Raw genomic sequence first — 22875 nt, 5'->3', positions numbered from 1 at the left:
CCTTCTGCAGAGTTCAGGCATTGAACTCTGGAAGCAGGCTTGTGCAGCGAGCACTTTCCCCCACAGAGACACCTTCCCAGCCCCAGGGCCTGTCTCTTCAAGATATCTTAAGTATGTATAGATACACATTCATACCTTATTGCTAATCCCCTAAGTATTTTTCCTTTACTTTGTTATTGATCTTAAACTTTTTCCTACAAAATTATGATATTATCTTAACATTTTGATATGAAACTCTTGCCTTTTATTGAACTGGAGGGCTAACTTTTTTGTATTGTTTGGTTTTTTCCTTTTCATTCATGTATGTTCCAACTAGCACTGTCTTTCACTTCTAGGTTGTAATTTAAATGGAAAACAACCTTCAAAAAGGAATTCAAGCCGGGCGGTGGTGGCGCACGCCTTTAATCCCAGCACTCGGGAGGCAGAGGCAGGGGGATCTTTGTGAGTTTGAGTCCAGCCTGGTCTATAGAGTGAGTTCCAGGACAGCCAGGGCTACACAGAGAAACCCTGTCTTGGGGGGTGGGGGGGGGAAGGAATTCAAGCACTTTCTGATCTCTGCATAAAACTCAGTTGAAAACACCAATTGATCCAGAAAGCTAAAATGCCCAAAGTTGCAACAAGATAAAAAAAACTAATGAAGTAAACCTTGAATATTTGTTTAAGTCAAATACTCAACTGAAACAAAAATAAAGATTATATCATTTCCTTATAGATTTTTGAGAATGAGAGAATATCCACTCAACTAGTATTTCGTAGTAAAATTAGAACTTGACTAGAATGATTTCTAACATAAACCTATCTGGGATTGCTTGTCTTGAAAACGTACTACTGTGCGTAAGTGTTAGTGCAAGCACCGGCGTGCCGCGCTGTGTGTGCCGGCTGGACCACTGGTGGGCTTGGTTCTGTGTCCCACCAGTCCACACCAGCAGCGTCACTGCAGAGCCGCCTTGCTGGCACTGCTCTCCCCCTTAGGTAGTTATTTTAAAGGGCAGGCGAGATCAGCAGGTAAAGGCGCTTGCTGCCAAGCCTGATGATCTGATCGTTTGATCCCCAAGACCCACATTTGGAAGGAGAGAATTGACTCCAAGTTGTCCTCTGACCTACACACACATTCTCTCTCTCTCTCTCTCTCTCTCTCTCTCTCTCTCTCTCTCTCTCTCTCTGTGTGTGTGTGTGTGTGTGTGTAAATGAATGTAATAAAAAATTAATTTACTTTAGAAACATTTTCAAAGCATGGGAAAATGTTAGGGACTTCATTTATTCAAGCTTCCATTCATTCTGTCAGTAGCAGGGAGTCAGGGACACAACTCCAAGCTGGTGGCTGTAGCAATCTGAAGCGTTCTTTTCAGAAATGTCTTTTAGGAGAGCCAGGAAAGAACTTCAGGTTATGAACCAGAGTTAGAATTTATTAAGAGACAATTTTTGTTGGGGTTTTTTTTTTTTTTGGTTTTTCGAGACAGGGTTTCTCTGTGTAGTTTTGGTGCCTGACCTGGAACTCGCTTTGGAGACCAGGCTGGCCTCAAACTCACAGAGATCCGCCTGCCTCTGCCTCCCAAGTGCTGGGATTAAAGGCGTGCGCCACCACCACCCGGCATTAAGAGACAATTTGAACGTAGATTTATGTGGAGAGTTAACAGAAAAAGGACAAGGCGAGTGTAAGTGCTTTCAAGGTAGCCAGGTGTGATTTTAATGGCCGTTGAGGGTACATCTCAAAGGATTGCTAAGGAGCTTTCTCAGTAAATGAGATCATAGGGTGTTGCCTCATGGATGTGGGGTAGGATTACAGCTGAGAAGGTAAAACCATAGGTTAAGAGGTTGTGGGAATTTAAGATTTTTTTTTTTATTTTTACTGTAAACGAAAGTTTACTTTGAAGATGTTCTTTGCCATGTGGTATCAAGTATTCAACCAAGATTTAATTCATCTAAAAGTAAACAGGCACATGCATCTCAAAAAAACAAACAAAAAACACGTTTGTTGGATTCCCAGACAATTTCAGGTTTGCATCTAGGAAAGGAGCAAGGCCAGGAATGCTTAGACTCCAAGGATGGTTCACTGCTATTTAAACATTGTTATTTGAAATACCTCCATATCAGTTCTAGAATTTTTGACTCTCAGCCAGCAAGAAACTTAAGTGAGACTCCCACAAGAGAGTCTCCTTTTCTTCCCATGTCCCCTGAGTTTCCCCTGGCTTTTTTTATTTTTATTAAGAAACTTTTTATTCATTCCACATACCATCACAGATCCCTCCCTCCTCCCTTCTCCCTCCTCCCTCCTCCCCCAGCCTCCCCCCCCCCAGCCCACCCCCCTCCCTTGGCTTTCTGTCCTGCCTCAGTTCAACATAGTTAGTGAGCACGGTCCTTTGAGTTCTGGTTTTGTGCAAGAAAATCAAACTCAGAAGCTTAGTTTGGTGAGAAAGAGGCAATCTGATCAGAATTCCACTACAGTGAAGATCAACCTGGAGAACACAGAGGAACAGCGGCTCACACTGGGGGTGGGGTGGGGGCAACCTGAAGGCTGAGGAGGAATTAGGGGAGAAGAGAAGAAAACAGGAGTTTGCCAGGCCTGTGTACTGCGAGGGCAGTATGGAGTCCATGAAGGCTCCTAACCACGTTGCACTTAGAATCATAACATTCTGATGTGTTAGGCTTTGTCTTAGTAACTTGCTAAGTTCTCCCTGGTCCTCTGTTGAATTCAGGTGACAGCAATGAGGAAAACAGAGGGATGGCTTGTCTTGCTTTCAAATGCTGAGAGAATGCTTAAATGTAACAGAGGTGAACTAAAAAGAGAGGTCACTGTCTCGTCTGCTCCTTTTGGTCAGTGTTTTTGTATATCCTATAGAAATATATCACTCCCTGTATTTTCAGGCACTTGTGAGATTGGGGTATAAATTTCTGTTTAGAACTCGTGTAGCTGTATCATTACTAATTATCACTGAAGTAAAGAGGAAATGGAATCAGCAGATGTACAGAGCTTTCATTCACACTGAATACACTCACTATTCATTTAAACAGAAAGATCACTTCTCAATTCAAACCGGAATATTCTAATTTAAGGCCTAAATCAGTTGTGTCATAATCTTTATGGAAACAAAGCTTTCTACTGTGTAGTAGTTGCATAAGTAACTCATTTCCCCTTGTAGATACACAAATTGTCAACGCAAATTCTTTTTCCATTTTCTCTTAAGAACTCTCTTTAAAATAGAGACTTTTTCGACAGTGACATTTACTTATGTTTTATGAAATTTAAGATTTCCACTAAGATTTCCTGCTTACAGACATTTTTTGAACTTCCTTTTTTTTATTTATTCTTTGTATCTTTCACATTATGCATCGGAGCCCACCCATCTCCTGTCCCCTGGCATCCGCCTTCTGCCCCTGTAACCCCCCCAAATAAAACAAAATAAAATTTAAGACAAAAAAGGGGATGAAGGAAGAAAGGGAAAATCTCGTCATGGAAGCTGCAGTGTGACACAGTGAGTCACGCAGTAAACCCCTTTATCCATACAACTTTACCTGCAGATGTTCATTGCAAAGAATCATTGGTTTAATTCAAGGCTGCTGGTCTCTGCTACACTATTGACATGGGGCCCTCACTGGGACTCTTCTGGACATCCTGTTGCTGCCCTGGGTCATGGAGATCCTGTAGCCCTGGGTCTGCAGGACCATCCCCCTCCCTCCCAAGGCTGCAGCAGATCACAGATAGGGTGGATGTTGGGTGGGCCAACACTTAAGCCTGGTTCTGGGCCTGGGTAGATGCAGGGCTGGTCAGCCCGCCAGCCCTCCCCTATCTTCACCATAGGGGGAGCTCTGAGCACTGTCCTGGCTGGTTCACCCCTGCAGCCATGACAAGGGGCGGGGCCAGCTCTCCTGCCTTCACACCCTCAGGGTCAGCTCTCCCACACCTGGGCCATCAGGGCCAGCTCTGTTGTGTTGCCTGGTCGAGGTGCAGGGGCCACTCTCCCAAGTGCTGCAGCTGATGAGGGCCAGGGGCAGCTCACCAACTCTTATGACCTCAGGGCCAGTTTGTGGGGGGTGAGGGTGAGAGGGATGGGGGCATGGAGGGAGTCTCTCCTCTGCCCATGCCACCACATGACAGATGAGTGCTGGGGACAGCTCTCCCTTGCTGACAACTTTGGAGCTGACCTGTCAACAGGGCCAGCTCTGCTCTGCTGCCCACACAGGGTGCAGGGCCTGACTTCCTGAGTGTTGCAGCTGGTAAAGGGGTCAGCTCCCTTGCCAGCTGGAGGTGGTAGAGGCAGGGGAAGGACATCTTTCCTCACCCCTATCACCACACTATGGATGAGGGAGGCGGGGTACCGGGTATGCCTTCTCATGCCCTCAGGGCTGGCTCACCCACATCCCTGTCTATAGGGTCAACACTATTGTGCTGCCCAGGAGAGGCACAGGGCCCATTCTCCTGAGTGCTACAGCTGGTGAGGGGTTGGGTCAGGTCCCCCATCTACTGCAGGTGTCCAGGGGTGAAGGGAGGAGAGCATCTTTCCCTCACTCATGCCACCACATGGCAGTGGAGGGGGGTGCGACCTGCTCTTCCATTCTCACACCCCTAGGGCCAGCTCGCCCAGGCCGCTGTGAACAGGGTCAGCTCTACTGTACTGCCCAGGTGAGGTGTAGGACCCTCTCCTGCGTGCTTCAGCCAGTGAGGGGCAGGACTGGTTCTTCCTAGGGTTGCAGCCTGTGGGGGGAGGGGGCCGGGCAACTCTGTATGTCCCTGTCCTCTCTGCCTTTGGTGGTGTTAAGGACCTCAGTCATCAACACAGACCATGGCTGCATCAGGGCCATGGACCTAGACATCACCATGTCACTGAGTGGCAATAAACCACCTGCTCCAGCCAGCTCCTCACCACTTTCTCCTCTTCAGATATGCCTCTGTCCACAGGAAGTTAAGCATTCCCCCCCCCTCCCTCCCTCTCTCCCTCTCCCATAACACACCACACATTTGTTCACCATAACAGTGCCCCATCTGCCCGGCACCTTGTGGTGCTGGCGGGCCCATGTTTCTCCTCGAAGCCCGGGTGGGCCTGGTTGTGGCGCTGGTGGGCCCATGTTTCTCTCCCCGAAGCCCGGGTGGGCCTGCTTGTGGGCCTCTTGGCCCCACCCAGTCCACCATGGCCTACAGACATTCTTATAAATTTGGTAAAACTTAGAAGTTGTTGAAAAACCCACTTGTTTTGCATCAAATGAAGTATTCTGTGTAGCAAAGAAGAGTGAAGACACAACCTGAAGAATGGAAGAAACATTTGCAAATCATAAATCAGAAAAGGAACTTGTAAGCAAGTGTGTTCCCACTCTAGGGGAAGGGTATCCTGACTGTCGGGGAGTCAGGCGACAGATACCTTGAGCTGCTAGGACAGCTCTGACAGCTAGACTCTAGGGGTTGCTGGGGCGATAGTGGAGAGGAGAGTGTAGGGATTGGGCACTGCGGGGGAAGGGGAACTGCTGCTGAGTTAAGGAGTCGGAGGTCCTGAACCACGTGGTAGGCTCCACTGGGTTTTTTACTGCCAGTATAGGAGTGTTAAAGGGAGAGGAGGTGGAATGCAGAAGATTTTTTTTCTTCAGAGATCAGAAATAAGGGGCTTAAGTCCCCTACGGCTTTGGAGAGAGAGAGGGTATGGGCCCTCGTTATATATCTGGTTGGATGATGACAGGGGAATTGAAGATTGGCAAAAGACCTGAACGGACATTTCTCAGAAAGAGATACTGGCTGCAGATATGCTAAAACCAACAATGCTGGTTGTGGTGGTGCACACCCTTAGTCCCAGCACTTGGGAGGCAGAAGCAGGCAGATCTGTGAGTTTGAAGCCAGTGTGATCTACAGAGTAAGTTTTAGGACATCCAGGGCTACACAGAGAGAACCTGCTTCAAAAATAAATAAATCAAAATAAATAAAAACAAACCTTAACACATTGTCAGGGAAATACAACTATAGTGAGCTATTATTAGACTGGCCGTTACCCAAAAGATGAGCCATAACAAGTGTTAGTGGAGATGTGGAGGAAAAGGTTATATACACTGTTGGAGACATTGCAAATTAGTATAACACTTTGGAAGCACATGGAGGATCTTCAGGAACTAGAAAATAGAGTGGCCACACTCTGGGTATATTGAAATCAGTGGTTCCAGGAGATAACTTCATTCCCACCTTCCCTGCAGAATTATTCACAGTAGTCTAAGGTGTGGAAGCATTGAAGAGCCCACTAATGAATGAATGTTTAAAGAATGTGGTCTGTATACACAATAAAATATCATTCAGTCTTTAAAAAGTAGGAAATCCTGCTGTCTGTGATGATATAGATGAACCTAGGAGACATTGTGCTAAGCAAAATAAGCCAGCCACAACAAATACCATAAAATCTCACTTCAATCCTAAAAAGCTGGACTCGGAAACACAGAGTAGAATGATGGATTCTGGCCTCTGTGTGGGGAGCAGGCAGGAAAGAGGAGACTTGGGCAGAGTTTCAGTTGACAGTGAATAGGTTCTGGTGATCTGATACACGCAAGGTAGTAGTAGCTAATGCAACACGTTTATCCTGCGCATTTGAAAGGGACTGAAAGAGAGGATGTCTTACCACAGAAATGAGACGTATCTGAAGTGATTTTTAAAGTATTTGCATCAAGGCCACTTGTTTTGTTTTTGATTTTTTGTTTTGGTTTTTGGTTTTCTGAGACAGGGTTTCTCTGTATAGCCCTTAGCTGTCCTGAAACTAGCTCTATAGACCAGGCTGGCCTCAAACTCAGAGATCTATCTACCTGCCTCTGTCTCCCAAGAGCTGGAACCAAAGGTATGTGCCACCACCACCTGCCTGGCTTGTTCATGACTCTTGATTCCCGTTGTTTCCCACGGGCACCCATTCTAATGTGCTTAATGTATGTTATTCTGTTTTCATGTGGTCTTTTGCGGGGGTGAGACAAGGTTTCTCTGTGTAGCCCTCATCCTGGATCTCACTCTGTAGACCAGGCTGGCCTTGAACTCACAACAATCCACCTGCTTCTGCCTCCTGAGTACTGGGATTAAAGGTGTGCACCACACACCCAGTTTGTGTGTTTTTCTAAAGCATCTGTTAAATGTTTATGTATTTTATGTGTGTGGCGTATGTGTATGTAGGTATTTTTGTGTGTGCATGTGAGTACACGTGAAGAGGACAGAGGCCAATAACAACAGATGCCTTCATCCTCTGCTCTTCTCCTTATTTTCCTTTTTAAACAGGGTCTTACTGTGTAGCCCTGCGGGCCTGAACTTTCTATGTAGATCAGGTTAGCTTAGAACTCACAGAGATCCACTTGCAATGAATTGTTTTTCCCTTAAAATGATAAATGGCTCCTGGCCAAAATTTTCAATAAGAAAATATTTAAGAACAAAATACCAAAGATAAGCCAAAGCTGCTTGTGCTTGTATTGCCAAACTGTGCTGAGATTAAAGACATGGGCTGCCATGCCATCCTTGTCTACACCTTCCTGATCGAGGTAGGGTCTTCACTGAACATAGTTTGCCAATTCAGATCCCCTGGATCACCTTCCCAGTCCTAGGCATGTGCACCACCACACCCAAATCTTTTGTATGTGTGCCTGGGATTCAGACTTGGTTCCTCAGGCTTGCACGGCATTTTACTGACCTTGCCATTTCCCCAGGCCAATATTTACATCATCTTAATTTATCAAATGGTATTATATTACTAATCTCATTGTTTTTCCTCTTTTCACATGGCAGTTGTTTTTGAGATCCACCATATCACACCATCCCCCACCCCCAGCTAACTAGACTTCAAATGCCACAACTTGTTGCTGCCACCCATAACCCTGGACAAACATTTTTGCATGTTCCCTTTTGTGAATTGGCACAGGCTTACTACTTCTTGGTCATAGTTTGGCAATACAAGTACAAGCATTTATGGCTTATCTTTTTTTTTTCTTGATATCTTTTGTTTTGTTTTGTGTTTTGTGTTTTGTTTATTTTTTTTTTGAGTAAAACCAAAAAGTTATTCTAAGCCACAGTCATCCTAGGATCCCCCCTGCCATATAGCCTCCCTGGTTCTGTGGGTTACAGTCTGATTGATCTTTGCTTTATATCTAGAATCCGCTTATGAGTAAGTACATACCGTGTTTGTCCTTCTGGGTTTGGGTTACCTCACTCAGGATGATATTTTCTGGTTCCATCCATTTGCCTGCAAATTTCATGCTGTCATTGTTTTTCTCTGCCGAGTAGTACTCCATTGTATATATGTACCACATTTTCTTAATCCATTCTTCGGTTGACGGGCATCTAGGTTGTTTCCAGGTTCTGGCTATTACAAATAGTGCTGCTATGAACATAGTTGAGCATGTTTCTTTGTGGTATGATTGAGCATTCCTTGGGTATATGCCCAAGAGTGATATGGCTGGTTCTTGAGGTAGATCAATTCTCAATTTTCTGAGAAACCGCCATACTGATTTCCACAGTGGTTGTACAAGTTTGCACTCCCGCCAACAGTAGAGGAGTGTTCCCTTTGCTCCACATCCTCTCCAACATTGACTGTCATTAGTGTTTTTGATCATTGTTGTGGCTTATCTTTAGTAATTGGTTCTTAAATATTTCTCATTGAAAATTTCAGTCAGGAGCCATTTAATATCTTTTTTTTTTAATTATGGTTTTTTGAGACAGAATTTCTCTGTGTAGCTTTGGAGCCTGTCCTGGAACTTTCTCAGTAGACCAGGCTGGCCTCGAACTCACAGAGATCCACCTGGCTCTGCCTCCCAAGTGCTGGGATTAAAGGCGTGCGCCACCAGGCCCTGTGCCATTTAATATCTTTTTAAGGGAAAAACAATTCATTGTAAGTTATCTCAAAATCTTTACCCTGTTTCCTACAGCAGAATAGCCCTGTGTGCAAATAGCATGTTAGAATGTAGAGTGCTTAAAACATTTCCTATTCACAGCGTGGCTCTTAACAAGTGGTTTCTTTGCATACACTGAGGGAAGTTTGCCTGCTCTCTCAGGACCTGCCCAGAGGTGGGCAGTGCCCCGTGGAGGATGGCTCTGGGCACAGCACCATATGAGATGCTCATCTCTTTTGACAGTCTGTGCTTTTTAGATTCTTCATATAGTTATGACTCCTGTGATCTTCTAGTAAGTCTATTTGAGTTTTAGAGAATATAAATATTCATTTTTCCCATGTGTAAACACTAGACAATATTTGACCAAGGGAAGAAGTGGCCCTGGGAAGAGATACCTTCCTTAAGGAGAGTTTTAGGTTCCTTACTCACGGACCCAGGCTGTGCTGCTCTTCGCAGTGGAGGAGGCTCAGATAGTGGTACTGCAAGGCTGGGGCCTCACATCTACACCTATTCGCACCCCTGCCTGTGACCATAAGGTTTTCATTGTTCCAGGACTTCTCAGGAGCCCTGCTGATGTCGATTGGTTTTTGTACATGTCCCCTCTCTTTGCTGTAGTTTTCCCTCTGAAACCCAAAGTTCCAGCCTAATGTAAGAAAATGGTTCCTTCCTTGATATTTCTGTAACAAATTGAAATTTAGAACTAGACAAAATAATAGTAGAAATAGTATAAAAATATGCTCTAAAGAAACCGATGTTGGTTTTTAAAAGCAGTGTAGGCCCACTAGGCGGTGGTGGTGCACGCCTTTAGTCCCAGCACTCGGGAGGCAGAGGCAGGTGGATCTCTGTGAGTTTGAGGCCATCCTGGGCTACAGAGTGAGATCCAGGAAAGGCGCAAAGCTACACAGAGAAACCCTGTCTTGAAAAACAAACAAAGCAAAACAAAACAAACAAACAACAAAGCAGTGTAGGCCAATTGCTGAGAATGTTTGTGTGGCTCTCCTAAAAGCAGACTAAGGGATAGGTACAGCAGAGCCTCGGCCAGGAGTTTGCAGCTCAGTTAACAGGAAGGATGGGACTGAGCATTTGTAACACACTTTCAAATAGCATTCAATATGAAAACTGACTTAATTTTTTTTTTATTACATGCATTTAGTTGTGTGTGTAGGTGGGTGGGTAGATGGGTGTGCACATGCCGTGGTACATGTGTGGAGCTCAGATGACATTAGGTGTCTGTTCTCTCCTTCCATCATATAGGTACTGGGGATTGAGCTCAGGTGGACAGATCTGGCAAGCACTTTCACCCCCTGGACGATTTTGTAGGCCCTGCACTTTTCCCAGAAGGTGGAGTGATGGAAAGTTTATCTTGTAGCAGCTAGCTTCAGCTGTCATCTTAGGATCTAGAACAACCTGATAGATTAACTGGGACGGGAGCATCATTCCCTGGCTCGGACCCTGGACTGCACGAATGGAGAAAGGCAGTTGAGCAGCAGCACATTCTCATCTGCTTCCAGATGTGGATGTGTTGCACCCAGCTTTGCTTGGCAGCCTGACACAGGCTGGGCCTTCCAGATGTGGATGTGTTGCACCCTGCTTTGCTTGGCAGCCTGACACAGGCCAGGGTCATCTGAGAAAAGGGAACCTCAACTGAGAAAATAGCTCCATAAGGCATTTTCTTGATTGGTGATTGATGTGGCAGGCCCGGCCCTCTATGGGGAGTACGGTCCCTGGGTGGGTGGTTCTGAGGTTTATAAGAGCAAGCTGAGCAAGCCATGAGGTGCAAACCAGTAAGCAGGGTTTCTCAGTGGCTTCTGCTTCAGTTCCTGCCTCCAGGTTCCTGCATTGAGCTCCTGACCTGACTTTCCTCAGTGATGGAGTGTAACCTGAGGATCGTATGGTAAAATAAGCCCTTTTTTCCTCAGGTTGCTTTTGGTCATGGTGTTGATCCCAGCAGTAGAAACCCTGAGACATGGCGTAACCATGTTTTAAGCCCCTGCCACTTTGGCCACCCCACCATGCTGGACTGTCACTTTGAACTGTGAGCAGAATAGGCTTCTTCCCATTAAACTGCTTTTGTCGTGGTATTTTACTATAGCAACAAGGGAAAAACCAACAAAATGAAGCTAAGATGCTGTGGGATGTTCTGTATGGCAAATGTGTTGCTGACTAGTCAATAAATAAAATACTGATTGGCCATTGGCTAGACAGGAAGTGTAGGCGGGACAAGGAGGAGAATAAAGCTGGGAAGTGGAAGGCTGAGTCAGAGAGACACTGCCAGCCGCCACGATGAGAAACAGCATGTGAAGATGCCGGTAAGCCACGAGCCATGTGGCAAGGTATAGATTTATAAAAATGGATTAATTTAAGCTGAAAGAACAGTTAGCAAGAAGCCTGCCATGGCCATACAGTTTGAAACCAATACAAGTCTCTGTGTTTACTTGGTCGGGTCTGACGGCTGTGGGACTGGCAGGTGAGAGAGATTTGTCCTGACTGTGGGCCAGGCAGGAAAACTCTAGCTACAAATGGCGCCCAACGTGGGGCAAGAGTTTCCACCTAAAACCTGAGAAAAAAAAGATTCTAAAACGGAGCTAAAAACAGCTTCCTAATCGTCTCTCTCAAATGAGCGGCAGCTGCCAGTTTGAGCTACTGGTGGGTTCCTAGTGTGCGCGCTCGACCTGCAGTATGGCGGGAATAAGACCTCTGCAAGTGGCACATTAAGCTGTGTTGTGGATTTAGCCTTTTCTAGTACAAAACGAAAAAAAAAGAGGTTTCTGGGCTACACGCTGCTTGGATTAAAGCATAGACCCACAATAGCTCCCAGAGCTGGTGGTAAAGTACCACGCCATGTTGGGAAGCTGAGGTGGGCGGAGCCAGCAGCCACAGCTGCTGCAGCTTAAAGCAATAGATTCACAATAAGACAGATTCAGATGTAATAGTTTACAATGTGTGTAAAAGATACGTAGGCTTGAAAGAGACAAAAAAGATGATATATAGAGTTATAGAAACAAATACATAGTTTTAAAAAATAAAGTATTTAAAGAGACAGTAAAGGTAGTATAAAAAATAAGCCACGTAAAAATGGATATTACACAGAGAATCTGCATTATGTTGTCTTTGGGACTTTTAACTGCAGAAAAACATTTGATTGTAAAAGCTGTTGAGTTATGCCAAAATGTATATTTTAAAGGTACCTTAACTTCAAAATTTGAATATAAGGATATGTTGCTTTGGAAAGGATACTCTGCTTTTGTTCCCACAGAAAGCCAGAGGCTATGGATTTGTTCCAGATTAAGATACATCAGGTTTGACCAGCCAAGACCCCCTGAAAGGTCTCCGATGACACCATGGCCCAGATGATCCAACATCCAGAACGATTTGAAGGCAACTGGCTCAGACAATACACCCTCATGGACTATTCCATAATTCTAAAATTTTCTTTGTATCCCCATAAGATACAGCGCCCCCCTCCAGCAGGAAGTAGTAAGAGAAGCTACGCCCAAATTCCCAAATTATATGTAATTTTACTTTGTTAAGGTTAAAACCTTCCTTTTTGAAAAAAAAAATGGGGGAAGTGCTGTGGGATGTTCTGTATGGCAAATGTGTTGCTGATTAGTCAATAAATAAAATACTGATTGGCCATTGGCTAGACAGGAAGTGTAGGCGGGACAAGGAGGAGAATAAAGCTGGGAAGTGGAAGGCTGAGTCAGAGAGACACTGCCAGCTGCCACGATGAGAAACAGCATGTGAAGATGCCGGTAAGCCACGAGCCATGTGGCAAGGTATAGATTTATAAAAATGGATTAATTTAAGCTGAAAGAACAGTTAGCAAGAAGCCTGCCATGGCCATACAGTTTGAAACCAATACAAGTCTCTGTGTTTACTTGGTCGGGTCTGACGGCTGTGGGACTGGCAGGTGAGAGAGATTTGTCCTGACTGTGGGCCAGGCAGGAAAACTCTAGCTACACTAAGATACCTCCACGGCTCAAGGATTTCTTTACCCTTCTAGAGCCAAAGTGGGGCTGTTTGTATCCCCCTCCACTAATAGTGGCTGCACGTGAAAGAGCACCGTGTGCTGTTGATCAGAGAGTGGGCTGTGTGTCTGCTGGTTCACTTCATCTTCAAACACTGAGCAGCTGAGTAAAGAAGTGGTTGCCTAAAAGTAATACAGTTGATCCGGTGGTAGGGTACTGGTTATGAAAGCTGCTGGGGTGAGTAGAGAGGACCCTGTTGTGTGGACTGTCATCATCAGGGTAATCTGCTTCGACTCTCATTGAGGCTTAATAGCGAGCCTAGAAAAACCCAGGGTTTCCTTTGCAGCCAGGATGCTGGGAGTGGTCAGGTAGGCAGACACCACTGGAGAGCCCTGTGAACAAGGCTTTCTGCTGTCTGCAGTGTGTTTCTTTCTTTCTTTCTTTTTTTCTTCTTCCCAGGCTGGCCTCGAACTCGTGATCCTCCTGCCTCCGCCTCCTTCAGCAAATCCTACCAGCATGCACCACCACAACCGGCTCAGTGTGTTTCTTATACATGACTGGCAAGTGTAAATATGCCTGAAACAGATTCATTCCAGAGACAGAAAGGATGCTTGTTGTTTTTATTTTGTTTTCACTGTTATCGTTCTTTCTGTTGTTCTGAGACAAGATCCTTAAAACACTGTGTATCTCAGATTCACCTTGAAATCAGTTATTTGTTGCATGAATCCTAATTGGTCTTAATAAAAACCTGGAACCAGATATCAGGGTGAAAGCTGAAAGATTAGAGAAGCAGAGCAAGCCACAGCCACCACCTCTTACCAACTCCTCAGCCTGAAAGAGAGAGAGTTCCTGTCTCCTCCCACCTTATATACCTTTCTCTGCCCAGCCATATCACTTCCGGTCTCAACCTTCCTAGTGCTGGGATGAAAGGTGTGTGATCCCAAGTGCTGGGACTAAACGTGTGCACCACCACTGCCTGGCTCTGTTTCTCTTTTAGACTGGATTAATCTCGTGTAGCCCAGTGTGGCCTTGAACTCATGGAAATCCAGATGGATCTCTGCCTTTGCCTCCCGAGTGCTAGGATTAAAGGTGCATGCCACCACTGCCTGACTTCTATGGCTAACTCTGTGGCTGGCTCTGTCCTCTGATCTTCAGGCAAGCTTTATTTCCTAGATTACAAACAATTTATCACCATTTATTCTCCTGCCACAGGTTCACAAATTCTGGGATTATAAGTTTGCACCATCACATCTGGTGCTGATTTGTTAACTGATGATTGGGAGTGTGCTTTTTCAATATCCAGACCATCCGTTGCAAATCAGTAAGTGATCTTAACTGCCGTTCCAGTTATGATCTCTCCAGCCCTGTTCCCATTTTTTTTTTATAGGTTAATTCTTACTAGAAAAATTTATTCTCAAAGCTAATTTTATTTCTGGAAAGCCTTTAGTTGTCCCTTATAACAAATGCATTAACATCTATCTAAGAACGAGATTCCATTTTGTATAGTATTTCACATTATGAAACTTAATGACTTTTATTAGAAGTTATGGCCTTAGTGCTATAAAGGAACTATCTCTCTAGGAAAAGACAGGTTTTTTTAATGCCTTATAATATGTGTGCATATAGAATTAATTATAGTGCATAGCCAAAATTCCTTAGAAAGTCTTTATTGTAGATATTTGGTTACTCATTATCAGGCCCTGTGTTCAGTACCAGAAATAACTCATTTAATACAGATCCTAGTGTTTTCCCAACACTGTGTTTTTTGGGGAAAGCCCTAAATGGCTTCACTCTAGCATGAAGTTCTTTAGGTATTCAAATGGGGTGACATAAAAGGCTTGCAGTGAATATTTGCTATTTAAATTGATTGAAAGGAAAGTAACAACAGGTAAATGGAGGGAAAAAAGGAATTAGGGTAATGGGTATGGCTGTCAAGTGTGGGAGAAGGTCCTGGGAAAGCCTCTTAGGAGCTTTGCTTCAGGGTCGTTCTTGTGCCATCTTGTGGGTGGATCTGGCAAGGACCAAGGAAGCTCATCTGGAGTCTTAGCAGAGCCTCAGGTCTCCACACTTCATTGACCAAACTTAGACTTTAGTCTAAGAACCAGTGGTTTCAGACATGTGCGTTCATCATCAAGTCTCCAAAACCTACCTCAACCCCATGTGCTCATCCCCATGGCAGCTGTTAGGCAGGCCTCCACTCCCTCTCTCTGAGAATAATGCACATTCTTCCTTTCTCCTCTCTATTCTTACCTCCCCACGGCCTGTTCTCCACAGACAATCAAAAGGGCTTTTATTTTATTCTGTTTGTCAGACTATACCAGGAAAGGGCAAAGAATATGATCAAAATATACTGTAAGAAAAAATTCTAATAAATAGATTTGACTGTATCACTGCTTTATATAACATCCTGTAGCCTTTCATGAAATTCAGAATAATATCCAAATTTCTTGGCTTACAAAGCTCTGTATGATAATGGCCCCTGCTTACCCATGACCTCATCTCATGACCCCTTCCCCTGTTTTCTTCTAGTGCCCCAACTGGTTCCCATGAGTCCTGTCCCTGGTACTCGTTGCTGGCTGGCCCTTTGCCGTTCAGGTCTCACTCCCATGTTGCTCTCCCAAGAGAGGCCTCCCTCAGCCTCTCATTCAAACTAGCAGCTGAGTTCCTCAGTCCAGTTCTCCCTCTTAAGTAGAAGTGTTATCCGCCATGTTCTTTGTTTACCTCCAGAGCCTAGGAAAACCACTTGGGACAACATGGATACTCAGTTAAGATTTGTCAAATGGGTAAGGACTGGTTGCCGGTTTCTTGACCCGATTTCATCTGGATATAGTTAGAACAGGTGATTTAGGTTTTGCCCGATAGGACACAAAAGAGCTACAGAAATTAAATGCTGACAGAATTAGGTTTTGTTCCTACAATTGCTGCTCCTCAGTTACTTGATTGTTCTGTTCTGAGCCTCAGTTCTTCATTGCTAAATGGAGTTAATGAATTTAACTACAGAGTAAGAATTTGGGGCATGGGTTGTCTTACCTAACAGTTCTGTCTCCAACACTGGTAATCCGAGCACTTGAGATGTTGAAGCAGAATCAGAAGCTCAGGGTTGTCTTTGGCTATGTTCCAAGCATAGTAAATACACGTTTCCCCAATGGTGATTGAGAGCTAAGAAGGAAAAATAATAGTAGACAAGGGATGGAGGGAAAATTGCAGGAGTATGATTTCAGATAGACTGGCTATAATGTCCTCTTTCCTCCCTCTCCCTGCCATCTCCAGGATCTTGAAGTGTAGCTCAGCCTGGCCTCAGACTTTGGGCAATCCTCTGGAAACCTCCCAAGTGTTGGGATTACAGGTGTATGCATTCACCTCTAGCTAATAGCTTTCTTTTCCTACCTCAGGTCCTCAACTCATAACAGACTAATTTTGCCCTTTAGTGCTACATGTAACCAATATTCAGTCAATCAGATAATCAAAAAACATTCGATATGATTAGTCAGAACTAGTAATAATTTTTGTCATTTCTAATCAGTCATATTTGTCAAAATATTTTGTTGCTATGATGCAAATATACATCTTTATTTTCTGACACTCCAATGTTACAATCTTCATTCATTCATTCATTCATTTATTTGGAAACAGTCTCATTATGTAGCCTTGGCTATCCTGGAACACGCAGGGATCTATCTGCCTGCTGCTTCCTAAGTGCTGAGGTTAAAGACATGTGACACCACATATTCTTAAAATTTAATTATGTGTATTTGTTTATGTGCCACATCATCCATGTGGAGGTCAAAGTACAAATTTGTAGATTTGTTCCTTTCTTTCAGTCCACCCCTGGGTAGGAGGTCCTGGTTGTCTAAGAAAGCAAGCTGAGCTAGCCATAGAGAGCAAGTCAGTAGGCAGCACCCCTCCCCCAGTCTCTGCTTTAGTTCCTGCCTTGAGTTCCTGCCCTGACTTCCCTTCATGATGAACTGAAATTGTAAGAAAGTTGGTTTTGGTCATAGTTTTTACTAAAGTACTGAAGCAAAAATTAGAACACAGCTCTATTTTATTGCTGTTGTATTTTGTTGTTGTTGTTTGGTTGGTTGGTTGATTTTTGTTTTTGTTTTGTGAAACAGGGTTTCTCTGTAGCCCAGGCTGGCCTCAAACTCAGAGATCCGCCTGCCTCTGCTTCCCAAGTGCTGGGATTAAAGGTGTGTGCCACCACCGCCTGGCAGGACACAACTCTTGAGCATACTGTTGTTTCTCTGTTATTTAAAAACAATCTAAAAATGTTGGCTGCATTTGAAGCTGAGAGATAAATGAAAGCTACGTTATTAAAATTGATTTGAAAATGACTATTTTATTATAAATAATAATGTAAAAACTAAATTAAAGGGGCTGTGGCCTGAAGTACTAGGTCAGTTTGATTTTGTTTATGAAGCATGAGACAAGGATGGATGCAGGAATCCCAGTGGCCCCTCCCCTTACCTAGAGCAGAGGGAAGCTGTTCACTCCTAGGACCTGTTGCTTACGTCCGTTCACTGAACGATAGCAGCGTCAAATTTCCTGGTGGTGATTATGTTTCTGCAGGGGGGTGGGGGTGGGGTGGGTGTAGTGGTAGGTGGTTGACTGTCCAGCTGGACAGATAGATACTCTGTTCATAGAGCTCCTAAGACCCGGATATTCCCTGTAGACAGGATGTACGGCTAAATGCTGTCTAGCTAAGTAAATAAAGCGTTGAGTGGTCTATTTGACCACTTGCTGAAATATGAACCTTTAAAAATGGTATTACTAAAACTTTACAGTGTCTGAAGTTTGGTCTTAAATTTTTTAAGGGAAGAACATATAGTTTCTTCTATTTTTCAAAACTAATCTAGTAGTTGGGTTGTTTTTATAAATTGAGGTTATAAAGTTAAGCTGTCTTTCCTAAAAGTTATCTTACCAACTTTTTCAAAGATTTAAAGGTTACATAAGTGTAACCTTGAAGAATGATGCTCTCATGGCTCATGTTTCACTTCCCATAATATCCACAATGTTCTTCCGTGTTATAGCATATATGTCAGGATTCCTGTCCTTGCTGTGTTTGAACATTCTGTTGTATTTATGTGCTCTGTTTGCTTATCCATTCAACTGATGGATATTTAGGTTGCTTCTATGTTTCAGCTATTCTGAATGATTCTGCTATGAACAGTGTACAGACATCTGTTTGAATTACTGCTTTCAATTCTTTTGAGCATAAAACCAGAAGTGGAATTGATGGATCACATGATAATCCTATTTTTAATTTTTGTGGAATTGCCATACGCTTTTCCACTGTAGCTGTGCCATTTTATATTTCTGCCAACAGTGCTCAAGTTTCCCATACTCTCTCCACCCTCATGGACACTTATTTTTTGCTTTAAAAAATAGTAGCCATATTAATAGGAGCGAGGTGATACCTTGTACTTTTAATTTATATCTTTTACTTTAAGTCAATTTTAAGATTTATCTTTATGTTATGTATATGAGTGTTTTCACATATAGATGTGTACCACATGTATGCCTGGTTCCTGCAGAGGACCAAAGAGGGTGCTGGATTCCCTCGAACTGGAGTTACAGATGGTTGTGAGCCACCATGTAGATTCTGGGTACCAAACCTGGGTCTTCTGGAGGAGCAATAAGTGCTCTTAACCACAAAGCCATCTCTCTTTTAAAAATTTACATCTTAGCCAGGCGGTGGTGGTGGTGCACACCTTTAATCCCAGCTCTCTGGAAGACAGAGGCAGGCAGAACTCTATGAATTTGAGGCTAGCCTGGTGTACAGAGCAAGTTCCAGGATAGCCAGGGCTACACAGAGAAACCGTCTCAAAAAATAAAAATAAACCAAAAAAAATTACATTTTAAAAATGATTGTTAATATTGAACATCTTTACATGTGTTTCTTATTTGTATATCTTCTTTGAGAAATGTCTATACAAGTCCTTTGCCCTTTTATAAAGAAAATTTTTATTAAATTTATTCATTTTACTTTATGTGTGTACATGCTTGATGCCTGCTTAGGTCAGAAGAGGGCATTTTAATCAGGTTGTCTGTTGAATTGTTGTGTTCCGTATGCTCTGGGTCTCAATTTCTTATCAAATACATGATCTATAAACATTTTCTCTCTATATGTTATTTGCCTTTTTACTCTGTTAATACTGTCTTTTGATGTACAGTATTTCTATGAATTTTTTTGCTGCCTGGGCCATTAGTGTCATATTTAAGGAATTATTGCTAAATCCAGCATTGAGTGCTTTCATTCTGTTTTCTTCTATGAGTTTTATATTTTGTATCTTACACATAGGCCCTCCCTTCATTTTGTCAGTCTTTGACTATGGCACTAGATAAGCATCCAACTTCATTATTTATGTCTGAGTGTCTAGTTTTCCCCTCCTCATTTATTGAAAGGACTGTCGTTGTCCTCATTCAGTCATCTTGGCATCTTTGTTAAAAATTATTTGAGGATAGCCAGGCAGTGGTGGTGCACGCCTTTAATCCCAGCACTCGGGAAGCAGAGACAGGCGGATCTCTGTAAGTTCGAGGCCAGTCAGGTCTACAGAGGGAGATCCAGGACAGGCACCAAAACTACACAGAGAAACCCTGTCTCGGGGAAAAAAAATTATTTGAGGATATATGCAAGAATCGCGCTCTAGCCTCTCTGTCCATTTTGGTCTCTGTCTGTACCAGCAGCGCATTGCTTTGATTGCTGTAGTCTTGTGTAAGTTGAAATTAAGAAATTGGAGTCTTAGGGTTGGGGATTTAGTTCAGTGGTAGAGCGCTTGCCTAGCAAGCGCAAGGCCCTGGATTCGGTCCTCAGCTCTGGAAAAAGAAAAAGAAAAGAAATAGGAGTCTTGCAGGGCATTCCTTTTCAAGATTGTTTTGGCTATTAGAGATCCCCTGAGTTTCCATATGAGTTCTAGAATGTACATTTCTGTTTCTGCCAAAAAGCACAAAAAAAGGAAAGCATTGGAATTTTATAAGGACCCAATGAATGTGTAGATTGCTTTAGGTTGCATTGATATCTTAGTGAGTCTTCTACTCCATAAACAAGAGATGTGCTTCCATTCAATTAAAAAGTTTTGGTGTGTACGTGGCATATGTGCTTGGTGTTTATGTGTGCATGCATGTGTGAAGGCCTGAGGTCCCAGCTGGTTCTGCCTCTGTCATGCTTTCTTTCTCTCTTTTCTCTTCCTCTTCCTCCTCCTCCTCCTCATTGTCGTCATCATTACTGTGTTTTTGCTTTGTTTTGTTTTGAGACATAGTCTCACTGTGTTGCCTTGGCTGGCCTTATACTCACTGTGTAGACCAGGCTGGCCTTCACATAAAGATTCAAACTCATAAGCTCATAAAAATTTGGCTGCCTCTGAGTCCTGAGTGCTGGGGATTAAGGTGTGTGCCACCACATCCAGCCTTTCTACCTTTTTTTTCTTTTTTTCCTTTTCTTTTCTTTTCTTTTTTTTTTTAAAGACGGTCTCGCTGAACCTGGAGCTCACTATTTCAGTTAAACTGGCTGGCCAGTGAGTCCCTAGAATATACTTGTCTCTCTGTCCCCATCCAGTACTTGGGTTATCAACAGGCACATTACTGTGCCCAACTTTCCGTTGGTGGCACGGATCCAAACTCAGACCCTCATTCATGTGCAGGGAGCGTCTTCCTGACTGAGCCCCAGCTGAATAATTTGTTTTTGCTACTCTATCAAGTGCGTTCTTTTCAAATTCCTTTCCGATTACTAAGTGTAGTAATACATTGTATCCTGCTGAATCCACCTATTAGTCCTAGCAGTTTTCTTGTGGGACCCTCTGGGGTTTCTTTATTAAGATTGTATTATCTATGAATAAAGATAGCTTTACTCCTTCTTTATTTTGAATGCCTCATTATTTCCCTTGCCTAATTGTTTTGTCTAGAACGTCCAGTGACTGTGTTGAACAAAGTAGTGAAGCAGGATTCTCGCCTGTTCCTAAGTTTAGAGGAACCATTTTTACTCTTTCCCTAGCGGGTATGTTTGCTGTGGGTTTATCATGTCTAGGTAGTTCTCTCTACTACTAGTTAACCACTTTTTGTCATGAAAGGATGTTTATTTAGAATTTTGTCAAATGTTTTTCCTGCATCAGTTGAGATTATCATGCGATATCTTTCCTCCACTCTGTTAATAGTGCATTATATTTGCTGATTTTCATACACTGAATCATCTTCATATCCCAGGAATAACTCTCCCTTGGCTACTGGTAGATCATCATTGTGTGTGTGTGTGTGTGTGTGTGTGTGTGTGTGTGTGTGTGTGTGTGTGTGTGTGTGTGGTGTGCACATGTACATGTGTGGGCATTCATGTAGAAGCCAGAGGTCAGCCTCTCTGTCATTCTTCAGAGCGGTCCACCTTTGTTTTTTCTTTTCTCTTTTCTCTTTTCATTGTTCCTGCTGTTACACTTTTCATTGGCTATGTGTGTGGGGGGGCATGGGCACATGGGTAGTGGCAGGCATTCAGCTGTCCGAGAACTACTTTGTGGAGTAGTTAAGCAGACCTTACCTTTCTCCTTCCACCTTTATGTGAGTTCTGAGGCTCAGACTCGGGTCACCAGACTTGTGTGCTAAGTGCCTTGACCTACTGACATCTTACCTTATGAAATAGGCTCCGTCACTGGCCTAGAGTGCACCATGGGAGTCACCGTCTGCCTCCACAATGTTGGCTTTTTTTTTTTTTTTTTTTTAAGGAGGATGCTTGGGTTCAGACTCAGGTCCTCACGCTTGTACAGATATCACTTTACCCACTGAGTCTCCCCAGCCCAGATATAACCATTTTAATATGCTATTGGGTTGAGTTTGCCGGTGTTCATTGAGAATGTTTCTATCCAGTCCTTGAGGGACACTGGTGTGTAGTTTTCTGTGTCTGACCAGTCTGGTGTCAGGGTAATACTTTTGTAGTTAGTTTGGGAGACTTTGAAGAAGATAGGTACTCTTTAAATGATAGAATTCATTCATCTGTTCAGATTTTCTGTGTGAGTGTGATTTAATCTCAGTAGGCTTTATGTTTCTAGAAATGTGTCTGTTAGATCCAGATTACACAATTTATTAGGTGCATAATTGTTCATTGTACTTTCATAATCCTTTTTATTGTCATATAATTAGAAATGATATCTCCACTTTAATTTGTGATTTAGGAATTTGAGTCTTTTCTCTTTGATTTGTCCATCTAAGTAAAGGTTCATCAACTTTTCCCCCCTAAGAATCATATTTTGGCTTTATTGATTTCCTCTATTGTCTGGTCTTTATTTCACTTTGCTCCTACTCTTTATTATTTTCTTTCTCCTGGAAGCTCTGGTTTAGTGCATTATTTTTCTAGTTCCTTAAGTTATAAAGTTAGTTTGATAATTTGAGATCTATTGTGATTCTTAATTTTTAAAAATTTGTGTGTATGTGCATGTGTGTACAAGTGCAGGTGCCTGTGGAGGTCAGAGGCAGCAGGTCCCCTGGAGCTGGAGTCACAGGCAATTGTGAGCTGCTTGATGTGGGTGCTGGGAACCAAACTCCAGTCCTCTGCAAGAGCAGCAAATGCTCTTAACTGCTGTTCTGTCTCTCCAGCCCCCATGTGACTCTTTAATGTAAACATGTATGCCTATAGCTTTCCCCTTAACAGTGTTTTTACTGCTACCTGCTTCTTGATCAGAAGTCAATGATCAAAAGCAACAGTTGTGATTGGAACACCAATTTCTGAGATTTGGAGGGAGGAAGCCTGTATGCCCATGCTCTTTCCTGACATTTATGTCAGATTGTTCTGGGAACTTGTGCACACTACCTGCATGGAGCTAAGTCTGGTGGGCTGGCACCAAGAATGGAAATTGACTGCAACTCCACATTTACTGTGTATCACAATAGTTATTGCAGACTCATCTTGCCAGTGCAATATTGCTTAGGTAGAAAGCTCCTGCTGCTTCTCACGCTACCACCTTCCCCTAGGTCTGTCATTTAGTTGTCCTGGACCATATTCTCTTAATTCCATTTCTTTAAGGGATTGTTTCATTTCCTCTTTAAGGGAGTTTTTCATTTCCTTAAGGGCCTCTATCATCTTCTTAAAGTCATTTTTAGGATTGAT

At 43.3% G+C, this 22875-nt stretch overlaps 1 protein-coding gene across 3 annotated transcripts in view; it reads left to right on the top strand.

Annotated features, from left to right (window-relative positions):
• Window positions 1-22875, top strand: part of Pde8a (phosphodiesterase 8A) — a 134720-nt gene that overhangs the window by 52510 nt on the left and 59335 nt on the right. Inside the window, exon 1 of one of the 3 annotated variants that reach the window (XM_052714261.1) lies at window positions 14037-14115. The exons of the other annotated variants lie outside the window; for them this stretch is intronic. The gene's annotated coding sequence lies outside the window, so the exon portion shown is untranslated. Of the gene's footprint in view, window positions 1-14036; window positions 14116-22875 lie in introns of those variants that run through there. 3 annotated transcript variants of the gene reach the window in all.

The sequence above is a fragment of the Peromyscus californicus genome, unplaced genomic scaffold (genome assembly GCF_007827085.1).
Source record: "Peromyscus californicus insignis strain IS unplaced genomic scaffold, ASM782708v3 Scaffold_4__1_contigs__length_199733344, whole genome shotgun sequence".
Classification (NCBI taxonomy): domain Eukaryota; kingdom Metazoa; phylum Chordata; class Mammalia; order Rodentia; family Cricetidae; genus Peromyscus; species Peromyscus californicus.
The sequence above is the reverse complement of the archived record's forward strand: the minus strand, read 5'-3'. Positions and strand labels throughout refer to the sequence as shown.